At 34.4% G+C, this 11532-nt stretch overlaps 1 long non-coding RNA gene across 1 annotated transcript; it reads right to left on the minus strand.

Annotated features, from left to right (window-relative positions):
* Positions 1–1594: 1594 nt before the first annotated feature.
* On the minus strand, positions 1595–10379 carry LOC141493936 (uncharacterized). The gene is made up of 5 exons (XR_012470360.1): positions 10274–10379; positions 5661–5770; positions 5120–5203; positions 3479–3635; positions 1595–1755 (listed from the first exon to the last, which is right to left on the minus strand). It is a non-coding gene; the product is annotated as an uncharacterized LOC141493936 (long non-coding RNA).
* Between the last annotated feature and the right edge of the window lie 1153 nt (positions 10380–11532).

The following is an 11532-nucleotide window of genomic DNA, read 5'->3' on the forward strand; positions in this document are numbered from 1 at the left end:
AATCAGAAGTCAAAAAAATAAGCCTCTTGTAATTTTTAGGTTACTTCAGTTTAGTGTCAAAGTACTCTTTTAGGAAAATCTCAGGCCCCTGCTGTAACTACAAGATAAAGGACAACCAGCATAAGCACAGGATGGGATAGGACCAGGGACCAGGGAGGGGGGAGTTTAGGAGTGAGGAATCACCATCTAGCTCCCTTGAATCTGTGCTTTTCCTGTTTGGTCTCCATTGGATTTAATTGTCTCTGGGGGAGGGGAGTTACTGGATCTGTGGGGGTTGGGGTGGTTATTGAGGGCTTGAAGAATGAGAAAGGGATAGCTAGACACACTGACAATTTTTTTTAAATTTCTGTGACTCTAGTAATCAAGAGATGTGTATGTATGAGATGCAGTGATTCCCTCCCCTAATACCCGCCCCCCCCCCCCCCATAACTAGGAAGGTGATATAAAGACAGTGAGGTAAGGGAGAACTTAAACTTAAAGGCTCAGGAACCCTAAGAGATACAATTAGGCTGCTCTGTGCTATGTACAGAAGGGAAGGGGGTAATGAGGAGATATGGATGGAATTGAATCCCATTCCTTCTATTCTCACCCAGGGCTCTAATATTTTTCATAATGTCTCTGAATATATAGTTTCTTCTTCTGCCCACCCACTGCTAGAAGCCTGTTCCAAGCAGCTCGTTATAGATATTATAAAATATTAAGAGGTCTCTGAGATAAGAAGAAGAGAATCACATTGGGTAGCAAAATAAAGAAAAAATCTTGTAGAACTTTTTTTTAAGATTCTAACCATACTTTTAAATCATGTAATTTGCAAAATGGTATTTTCCATGTACTCTCTAGCCTAAAAACCATAAAAGAACAAAAATATGCATAATATTTATAGTAATTGAAGTTCAGTTCACAAACTAATAAAGCAGAATATCTGCATATATTAAATGCCCTATGAAATACTATCAGAGATAAAAAAAAAAGAGGGGTGGTTAGGTGGCATAGTGGATAAAGCACCGGCCTTGGAGTCAGGAGTATCTGGGTTCAAATCTGGTCTCAGACACTTAATAATTACCTAGCTGTGTGGCCTTGGGCAAGCCACTTAACCCCATTTGCCTTGCAAAAACCTAAAAAAAAAAAGAAATACTATCAGAGAAATTGAAATACTTAAACATTTGTCTCACTATCTTCACTAAACTTGTACCAAGTAAAACCAGTGCCAGTAATAAATAGTGTTTTAGGTTCAGTTGCTGGGGTTCTTGCATGGTTTTCCTATGGCACTGAAGCAGTATGAAACCATCTCAATCCACAAGACTGAAAACACTGAAAACCACAGAAAGGAAAGAGAAACCTATGGTTGGTTGGAGTAAACAGTGAAGAATTAAAAGGGAGATAACTTCTTTGTCGTTAAATCAGTTAATTAATATTAAGTTCCCACTATGGGTCAGGAATTGTGTTAAGCACTGTGAAAACAACATAACAAAAACACAAACATAAACAACATAAGTGAAAACAAAGATAGTTCCTCCCCTCAAGAAACATACAATTTTAATGGGGAAAGATACAGCATGTAAAGAAACATTATGAGTTTTCCAAATGATGGCTTTCTTGGGGAAGGGGAGCCTGATGAAGTGATCCAAAGAAGTTCAAAAAGTAGCACAGCTGGTAGGAAATGTTTGTGGGAATAAGCACTGGAAATCCTTTCCCAAAGGGCTTTACTTTGGTCTCCACACTCCAGACCTCAAATTTACTGAGGATGCCCAGGCCCTATGGAAGGAAAACTGCCACATCACTAAAAGCAGAGTAGAGGCTAACAGGAAAGGAAGTCAGACACAAATTATTGGAATAAAGAAATGAAGTAGTACAAAGTGTAGAAAACCCAGAATGCACAATGAAGCAGTAAGCAAAAATTTTAATATCATAGATTTTTGAACTGAAAGAGATCTTAGTAGCTAACTAGTCTAACCCTATTGTTTTGTGGATGATGAAACTAAGATCTGTGGAGGTTCAATGACTTGTCTAAAGTCACAAAAGTAGTGAGCAAAGCAAATAGGACATGAATCCAAATAGGATTGACTCTCCAAAGTCAGTAATTTTTTCACTGTTCTATACTGTCTTAATGGTAGATAGGCATCATAAATAGTGGATAGTTAACTCTCTTTGCTTCCAATTCTTGTCTATAGTCTTTGACTATATTTTCTTTCCTCTCATTCTTCTAAATTCTGTACAGTATAATTTTCCATCTCATCACTCAATTGAAATGACTTTTTCTGAAGGTTGCTGTTGATCTCTTAATTGCCTAATCAAATAACTTTTCCCCAGTCCTCACAGTTCTTTACATTTATGAAGTTTTGGCCACTGCTGGCTCTTCTCTCCTGAATATTTCTCCCTCTCTGAGTAATCATATTTTTGGTTTTCTTTCTACCTGTTTGATCACTTGTTAATCAAAATTGCTGGATCATCATCTATAATATGACCTCTAATTATGTATGTCCTCTAAGGCTCTTTCCTGGAGGCTTTTCTCTATTCTCTGGCACTCTCACTTGGTGACCTCAACAACTCTCATGTGTTTAATTATCATTTCTATGTAGATGACTCTCAGAATCTGCCTAGTATCTCTTGAGCTCTTAGTATCACTTCAGCAATTAATTATTGGATTTTGAAAACAGATGTCCTGTAGGAACTTTGAACTTAACATGTGCAAAAAAAAGAGATCATTATGTTTCCCCTAAATTAATCCCTCTTCTGAACTTTCCTAATTCGTTTGTGGATGATTGCCTAGGCTTATGACCTCAGTATTATTCTCAACTTCTTTATTTTTCTGACTTTACATATCCAAATGAGTTCCAAATAATTTCATTTCTACTTTTAAAATATTTTCACATATTTCTATTCACATGGCCACTAACCAAGTTCAAGTCCTCATTATTTCTTACCAATTGCCTTGCATTTGGATTCTTTGTCTCAAATTGCTCTTTGACAACCCATTCTCCACATAGCTGCCAAAATGAGTTTCCCAAAGTGCTAAGTAACTTCCCAAACTTAATAAACTCCAGTTGCTCCTGTTTCTTCTTTGTCATTTAAGGCTCTTCTTAATCTCTCTCCATCCTATCTTTCTAACTTTATTATATATTACTTCTCTTCATGTTTTCTTCACTCTAGTCAAATTTATTTTCTTTCTATTTCTGCATTGCCTATCTCTCTGCTTTTGCACTGATTATTTGTCATATCTTGAATATACTCCTTTCTCTCTTCTGCCTCTTGGAATTCCTACTTTTTTCAAGGCTTATTTCAAGTGCCACCTTCTTTGGGAAGATTTTTCTGAAAAAAATCTCTTCAATGTAATAAGTCCTCTGAATGACAGGTTTAAAACTGAATGATAGATTTAAAACTCAAAAAATAAATACCAAATCCACAAAGTAGAAGAAAACTTAGCAGCAAAAAAAAGCAAGTTATCTACATGAATATCTACAAAAACAAAGCAACTTACCTTGTAGATAAGATAACTTAAGGATCCTAGTTCTCTTGAAAAACAAGTTGAATAGAAACAAACAGACCAAAAAACCTTGCATGGCATGTTTGAGGAAGTCCAGTTAAACAGTTAAGAATTTTTGACTATAGGCAGCTGAAGTATTGCTTTATCTAATCTGTTAAAGGAAAAAAAAATCATGTGTGAAACTCCAAAACATATAATTCAATTTCAGTATTTTAATGTCAAACAACAAATTTTGCAAGTAGCCAGAAGATCCTGAGTTATGAAGGAATATCAACTTGAATAATTCAAGATCTTTACAGACAAAAAAGAATTAGAGAAAAGGAAGTAATGGGATATTACAAAAAGAAAAGAAGTTCAAGTTGAATGAAAAAGAACATAGCTTTCAAGGTTGATTCTATTTATAAATGTAAATGTATAGACCTTCAGCAAAAAAGTTATTCCTCTTGCTGCCAAGACTTTATTGGAAAAGATACTAGCTCCACATTCAATGTCCTTTCTTTTCTAACACATAAAAGACCTCCTATCATTACACAGCACTGTTGAGGTTGGTATGGATGGAAACAAATCTACTCATTAATATTTGACTAGTGTGGAGACAGATTTTTTTAATGTTATTTTATTTTTTTCCAATTACATGCAAAGATAGTTTTCAACATTCATCTTCTTTGTAAACTTTTGAATTCTTTTTCCACTTCCTTCCCTTCCCTATAATAGTGAGTAGGGCTCTACATGTATAATCATGTTTAACATATTTCCATATCAGTCATATTGTGAAAGAAGAATCAGAATTACAGGGAAAAAAGCCATGAGAAAGAAAAAAAAACAAATTTTTAAAAAAAGTGAAAATAATATATATATATATATATATATTTTTTTTTTAGGTTTTTGCAAGGCAAATGGGGTTAAGTGGCTTGCCCAAGGCCACACAGCCAGGTAATTATTAAGTGTCTGAGACAGGATTTGAACCCAGGTACTCCTGACTCCAAGGCCAGTGCTTTATCCACTACGCCACCTAGCCACCCTGAATAGCATGTTTTTTGATCTACATTCAGACTTCATTGTTGCTGTGATGGCATTTTCTATTGCAAGTCTTTTAGAATTGTCCATGATGGGTTCTGCTCACTTCACTCAGCATTAGTTCATATAAATCTTTCCAGGTGTTTTTCTGAAATCTATTTGTTTATGATTTCTTACAGAACAATAGGATTCTATTACATTCATATACCACAATTTGTTCAGTCATTTCCCTATTCATGGGTATCCCCTCAATTTCCAATTCTTTGTCATTACTAAAATTTTACATGTGTTTCTTTTCCCTTTTTAAAATGATCTCTTTGAGTGGGATTGCTCCATCAAAGGGTATGCACAATTTTATGGTCAGATATTATCAGTTGTCTCCTATATCTAGTAAACTCCTATTACTCCCTGTTTTTCCAGTCTTATGATATAGAATTCTAATTGCCCAAGTGAAATATGTCCCTTCCTTCTGTTATCGCTTTTTGTTCGCTCATCCACAACAACTTTAGCCTTTACCACTTTCATGTGCCAGTATACTACTTTTACTACTGTGCCCTACAGAACTCATATTTTATCATTAACACAATTCTTTTCTTAGAATTCTTATTCTGCTTTTACCTTCTGGTTGCTATTGAGGCCCAACTCTCTCCTTTCCAGTACTGATTGGATGTTTTCTCATCTTCTCTCTCCCTTTCTCAGGCACTGGCAAAGAAGAGGTGGGTGGGAGGAGTTTTTACTCCTTATTTACATTTCCAGACCCCATGTCTGTCAACATCACTCCCAAACTTCTACTTTGAGTTTCATTCTATCCAAAAATATCATCCAATCAAGATCCTGGTGGCCATAATCTCCTCCCTCTCAAGTCATTTTTCCTCCTTTTTAAAGAAATTAAGTATCTGGCTCACTATCTTCCTTTATGCCCCAATACCTACTCTTATATCAGGGCATTTAACATATATATTTATGTTAAATACTCTAGCTTCCCAGAAATGATGCTATGCTGACCCAAAACAAGTCAATAAAATTTTAAAACCTGAAAATTTTATAATTAAATTCAACTAGATAAGAATGCAAAATAATTTAAAATTCTAAAACTAAGCAAGACATATTACAGAATCAGAATACAGAATTAAACTTTCAATGAATGAATCTTTACTACCTTTTCCTTCAACCCTGGTGCACAAATGAGTCTTCTTTCATAATAATTAGCCTTCATTCATGAAGTCCCTTAGGTCTACCATACTGACAAGTTGCAGTCTTGTCAACCTACTGAAAGGAACCGTTACAAATATTACAATAGTAGTCCTTGAGATCTGAATGATGCCGCATAAGAATGTATTATGGCCAATACAATTGACATAGTTATTTATAGCTTCAGTAAATTATGATCTATTTTCCAGCATAGCATAACTGTAATCTCCTGGGACAGTAAGCTGTATTTTCATTCATTTATTATTTAGTTCTTTGTTCTCAAAGAGGACTATGACATGAGGGAAGTGATACCATGACAGAGGTGATTTATATTTAAGCGAAGGAAGGCTGTGAAAGGTTGCCAATCTCATTTTGCCAGTCCACTGGAGTCATCTGGGTCCAGTGGCCAGATATAGAACAGCTGGAGATGACTCTGAATGCAATGGTAGACCTTGGTCTTTTTAAGCTAAGGTGTTTATCAGTTCTCATTTTGACTGAGGCAACGCCTATTTAATTAAGGCAGATAAGAAAGGATGAAAAGAATCATCTCTTTTGTATAGTCAAAAAATAAATCAATCTGGGAGGGGAAGAGTCTGAGGATTTCTTACCAAAACAGAAACAATTCCTATTTATATTCACTCTGAGTCAATTGCTTATTTCCTAAAAGGGATCTTTAAAATGATTAAGGATTGATTTATAGCTGAAGTTTGCATTTTAAGAACTATTTTAAAAGTCATGAAATATGTTCAGGAGAGATTCAGTGAAATAGGAATTTAGGAAAATATTTAAATAAGAAAATCTTAGGGACAATATATGTGAATTTAAATGAAAATCTTGTGACCTTAAGTAATTTCACAATTCAGAATTTAAAAAGGAAATACATTTGCTATTCCTGAAGAAATTTCAACTACCCAGTCTTTAAGCCTGAAGTCTGGGGATATCAGTCTGTGAAATTGGTTTTAATTTTAGTGTAGAATAAAAGAATACTTAAAAACTCTACTACTACAGCAGAGTCAGAGTGAAAGGAGAGAGAAAATATAGTACATGGTAATGGAAAAATACAAAAGGAGGGAGTTGTGATCAGTAATGGCTTTTGGAGTTTTTAAAAGGCCATTTCAGAGAGGTTCCTAATCCCATTGAAATATAAAAGATTTATATATATATTTTTAACAATGCTCTTTTGATAGTTACTATATGTTTTCCTTCCAATTAATATGACTACAAAATAAGCTTCATAAAAAACATGTTATTTCATTGATAAAGGATTATCTCTTTTGCTTTGGTTTAAATAATCATGGCAAAGGACTAATACTTTAGAAAATTTAAAGAAATTGGTTGGCCTTTTGGGTAACTTAAAGAAACAAAGAAGCAGTAATGGTAAGCTGAGAATGTCACCATGAATTTTTCTGAATTTTGTCAACTAAAAATAATGTGCAAAATGGAAGTTTAGTTTTTGTCACTAATCATTATAAATAAAAATTAGTTGGATTGAAAATATTATAATGGTAGTAATTTATATATTTATTTATTAATTTATTTATCTATTTATTTATTTTTTATTTTTTGCAACGCAATGGGGTTAAGTGGCTTGCCCAAGGCCACACAGCTAGGTAATTATTAAGTGTCTGAGGCCAGACTTAAACTCAGGTACTCCTGACTCCAGGGCCAGTGCTCTATCCACTGCACCACCTAGCCACCCCTAATGGTAGTAATTTAAAGAATCTAATCAGTTTATGTATGTATAAAGGGAATAATAATTATTTATATCTATCTCCCAGGATTGTTGTTTAGAAACAAAGAATCTAGTGATGTTTACATTGGTGCTTTTAAGGTTTGATCTGGCTACCACTATTTGATTGTAATAACAATCTAAATTTATTAAGGTCTATTTTGTCATTTTTGTTTAACAGAGAAGGGGATCTCTGCAAGTGATCTAAATTGGAGAAGAAAATCCATTAGAAGCTGCTCTGAAACATTGTTCATTCCAAGATTTTGAAGAGAGATCTCCAGACTGCATCAGAGGTTGTTTTAAAAACTGAACAACTGTATGAGATGGGACAAATAAATTCAACACCTTCATCATCATCATCCTCTCCACAAATGATTCCTAATCCTCTTGTTTCTAGTTTGCAATGACTGTAACCTCGAATTTTCCTTTTTTAGTTTCCTACTTTGACTTGTTGCTCTACCATGAACAGGAATGACTGATAATTCTTTTGTTCATGGAACTCAACTTATTCCTTATTTCTTTCTACTCCTTGTGTTATAACTATCTAGATCTAGATCTGTTTGTTGTCTGCAGGAATGTTGCCTTTTATAATCATAATAGGGTGGTTATTTTTCAAAATTTGCTTGAATTGTTTTTTATAGATTCAAAATATTTCTAGAAACCTTATGTAGGACAGACAAAATTTGCATTACAATCTTGAACAAATGCCCAATGATCCCCCAACTTTCATATCATATAGGATATGTTTTGCTAGGAGGTATTTATCTCTCATGGTTCTTGGTCAGAGAGTCACTTCAGACATGTTGAGTTAATATTTACTAAATGGAACATAATCATGTGTTATAAGTTGTGCCCATTTCCCTCTTCTCTAAAGTTCGAACCTCAGTAAGGGGACTTACCTTTCTGGTTTTGCATTGCACATGGAAGACTACCCTCCTTGAATTTAAATAATAATGATTCAAAGAAAGACTGTGGTCTTTCACTGAATCCAAGAGGGAGGGAATTTTGAGAAATAATCAGGATTAATCAGTTTGATATTCTATATAAATTAGGGATAAGTAGATTCTTATAGTGTGCCTCAAACTTTAATGTAATGGTTCACTATTTGTTTACCAAGTTATGAGGCTCACTTGTGCAACCATAAAAATGTTGACAAATATATCTCCATCCTATTTTGTCAAAATTCCATGACCAAACTAAGCAGGGATGGTGGCATCAAACTTGGAATGTCTCACACAATATATTCTTGGAATACATATATATATATATATATGTATATGTATATATACATATATATATATATATATATATATACCTTGTACCATCTCCTCCTGCCTAACCTAAGAAGGAGCCCATCCATCTTATGACCATTTTTAGTGGAGATATTCCTTGTTTCACCCACCTTGTGCTCCTGCACATCATTTTTGCTTATTTTAGTTTATGTCATATGTCAGCCAATGAAATTCTATATTTTGTCATGCCTCTTTTGCAAATTTGGATTTCAAAGTGTATAAATCCAAGGTTCTGGAAGGAGGATATCTCTGATCATGAGGAAGATCTGAGGTCCACTTCATTAGAGGGGATAATGGACCCTTTAATAAAGTGCAATCACCTCAGAGCTCTGCCTCAGTTGCAAAATCCAAAAGTCTATAATTATCCTTATAATCCTCAAGGAGACCCACAACCTAAGAGTTTAATCACACATTACTGAACACACTAGGAACTCTGAAGAAGAGCTAGTAGAACCAACGTATGGCACTGATATTGTGATATCATCAATGTTATCAGGGTGATCTACCTCAACTACTTTTTTTTTAGAGTCTTGGAAGAGAGAGAGACTATAAAGAAACACAACCAATATGTCTCTTGACTGAGAGACCAATTAAAAGAAGTCTGCTGACCTGCCATTATTTCAGGTAAATAGAGCTTTGGAACATAAATGATAGTGTGATATTCTTACTTTGCTGTTAAAAACTTTAGTAGAGTTAAAGAATTCTCAGAAATCTTGGTGTGCAAAGAACATACAAGATCACAAACCAAGAGCAGTTGAGATATGAGGGGACTAGATTATTTAAAAGTAATTCCAGAGAATGGTGGCAGCCCAACAAAGAACATTTGTTACAACTGCCTCTTGTCTAGTGAGAAGTTACTCATATTCTATGATGAGGAAGAGTAAATAGGTGATAGGCAGACAGTCAAGTAGATGCTGAGAAAAAGAGCGTCCTTATCAATTAGAGATTAAATTAGATAGCAAGTTTGCTATCTAGATAGGACAGTGGATGGACCTTTGACAGTTTTTTTGGCCTTGAGCAAGTCATTTGACTTCCAGGTCTCAGTTTTCTCAACAATAAAATGAAGATAATAATAATAATCATCATCATCTTCACTTCATACGGTTGTTGTGAGGAACAAATGAGATAATATATGTAAGTATAAGGTTTTGGAAATCTTAAACTATTATGGCAAATGCTAACTTTCATTATAGTTTTATAGAATTTTAGGATCCAGATGACTACATTTCATGATTTACTAGGAAGTCTACTGATTCTGCCATGGTTTGAGGAGAGTTATTGGTCTAGAGAGGAGGGAAGTCTAATCCCTGAAAAATACTAGAAATTTAGGATTGTGAATTTTAGGGGGTGAGGATTAGTTTGCAGTGTAAATCCTGGATTTTAGTTCCTTCTTTTTACTTGATTATTTTCTTTTCCTCAGCCTGGAGACAATGCTAGGAGGCAACAAAGAAGACAAAGAAATACTCCAGTCATTTTAGTAAACACTCATGAGCTGATAGAAATGGTTAAGAATTCTCTATATTATAGTTAAATAAAGGTAATAATAGTTGTACTGCCTACCTCAGAAAAGTTGTAAGAATGGGGTAGCTTGGTGGCACAATGGATAGAGCAACTCCCCTGGAGTCAAGAGGACCTGAGTTCAAATCCAACCTTATTGTCCTCTTGAGTGTCCTTGGGCAAGTTACTGCCTTGCAAAAATCCAAAAAAAAAGTTGGAAGTAAAGTTCTTCACAAATTGTACAATATAAATGGTATATTTGATATAATTAATATTATATCTATATATGCAATATAATTAATAAGTTCAATATTCATATAAATAAAAATGTAATGGACCCTTTAATAAAGGGCAATATAAATATGAACTTAGTGTTTCAAACCATCAGCTACAGTTCTAGGTAATAGCTCCTAGTAGGAAGGATATACAATATAATGATTATAACAAAGGAGTTTCTCAGTAAAGTTTGACAGTATACATTTTTCATAGTTTATAGATGAATCATCAGAAATTATCATAGTTAACCCGTTCATTTGAGAGGTAAGGACTGCCAGATACAGATTGTTCGATTGACTTACTTAGTGTTACATTATCAAAGAGATCATAGCACCAGATCATCTTACTTATCTCTGTGAAACTTGTGTATGGATTGAGAAGCAACAGTTAGAAGGAAACATGTACAAATGATTGGTTTAAAATTGGAAAAGGTGTATGACAAAGCTATGTATTTTCACCTTATTTATTTAATTTATATTCAGAATACATCATGCTAAATGCCAAGCTGGATAAATCAAATGCCAAAATTGAGTTTTCTGGGAGAAATTTCAAGAATCTCAGATATGCAGATGATACCACTCTGGTGGTAGAAACTAAAGAGTAATTAAGAAATCTCTTGATGAGGATGATAGGAGAGTGCAAAAGTTGGCTTAGAGAGAAACACACACACACACATACACACACACACACACACACACACACACACACACACACACATACACAAACACACATAAAACCTTAGGATCCTGGCAACTGGTCCCATTCACTTTCTGGCAAATAGAGGGAGAAAAAATGGAAGCAGTATATCTTTGGACTCAAAGATTATTGCACATGGCAACTATAGTCCTGAAATCAAAAGACACTCCTTCTTTGGAAGTAAATCTATGGCAAATCTGAACAGCACACTAAAAAGCAGAGACATCACTTTCCTAACAAAGGTCAGCATAGTTGAAACTATGATTTTTTCCAGTAGCAATGTATGACTGTGACAGTTGGATTGTAAGGAAAAGTTGAGTTCTAAAGAATAGACACCTTTGAATTGTGGT

Source organism: Macrotis lagotis, chromosome 7 (assembly GCF_037893015.1).
Source record: "Macrotis lagotis isolate mMagLag1 chromosome 7, bilby.v1.9.chrom.fasta, whole genome shotgun sequence".
Classification (NCBI taxonomy): Eukaryota; Metazoa; Chordata; class Mammalia; order Peramelemorphia; family Peramelidae; genus Macrotis; species Macrotis lagotis.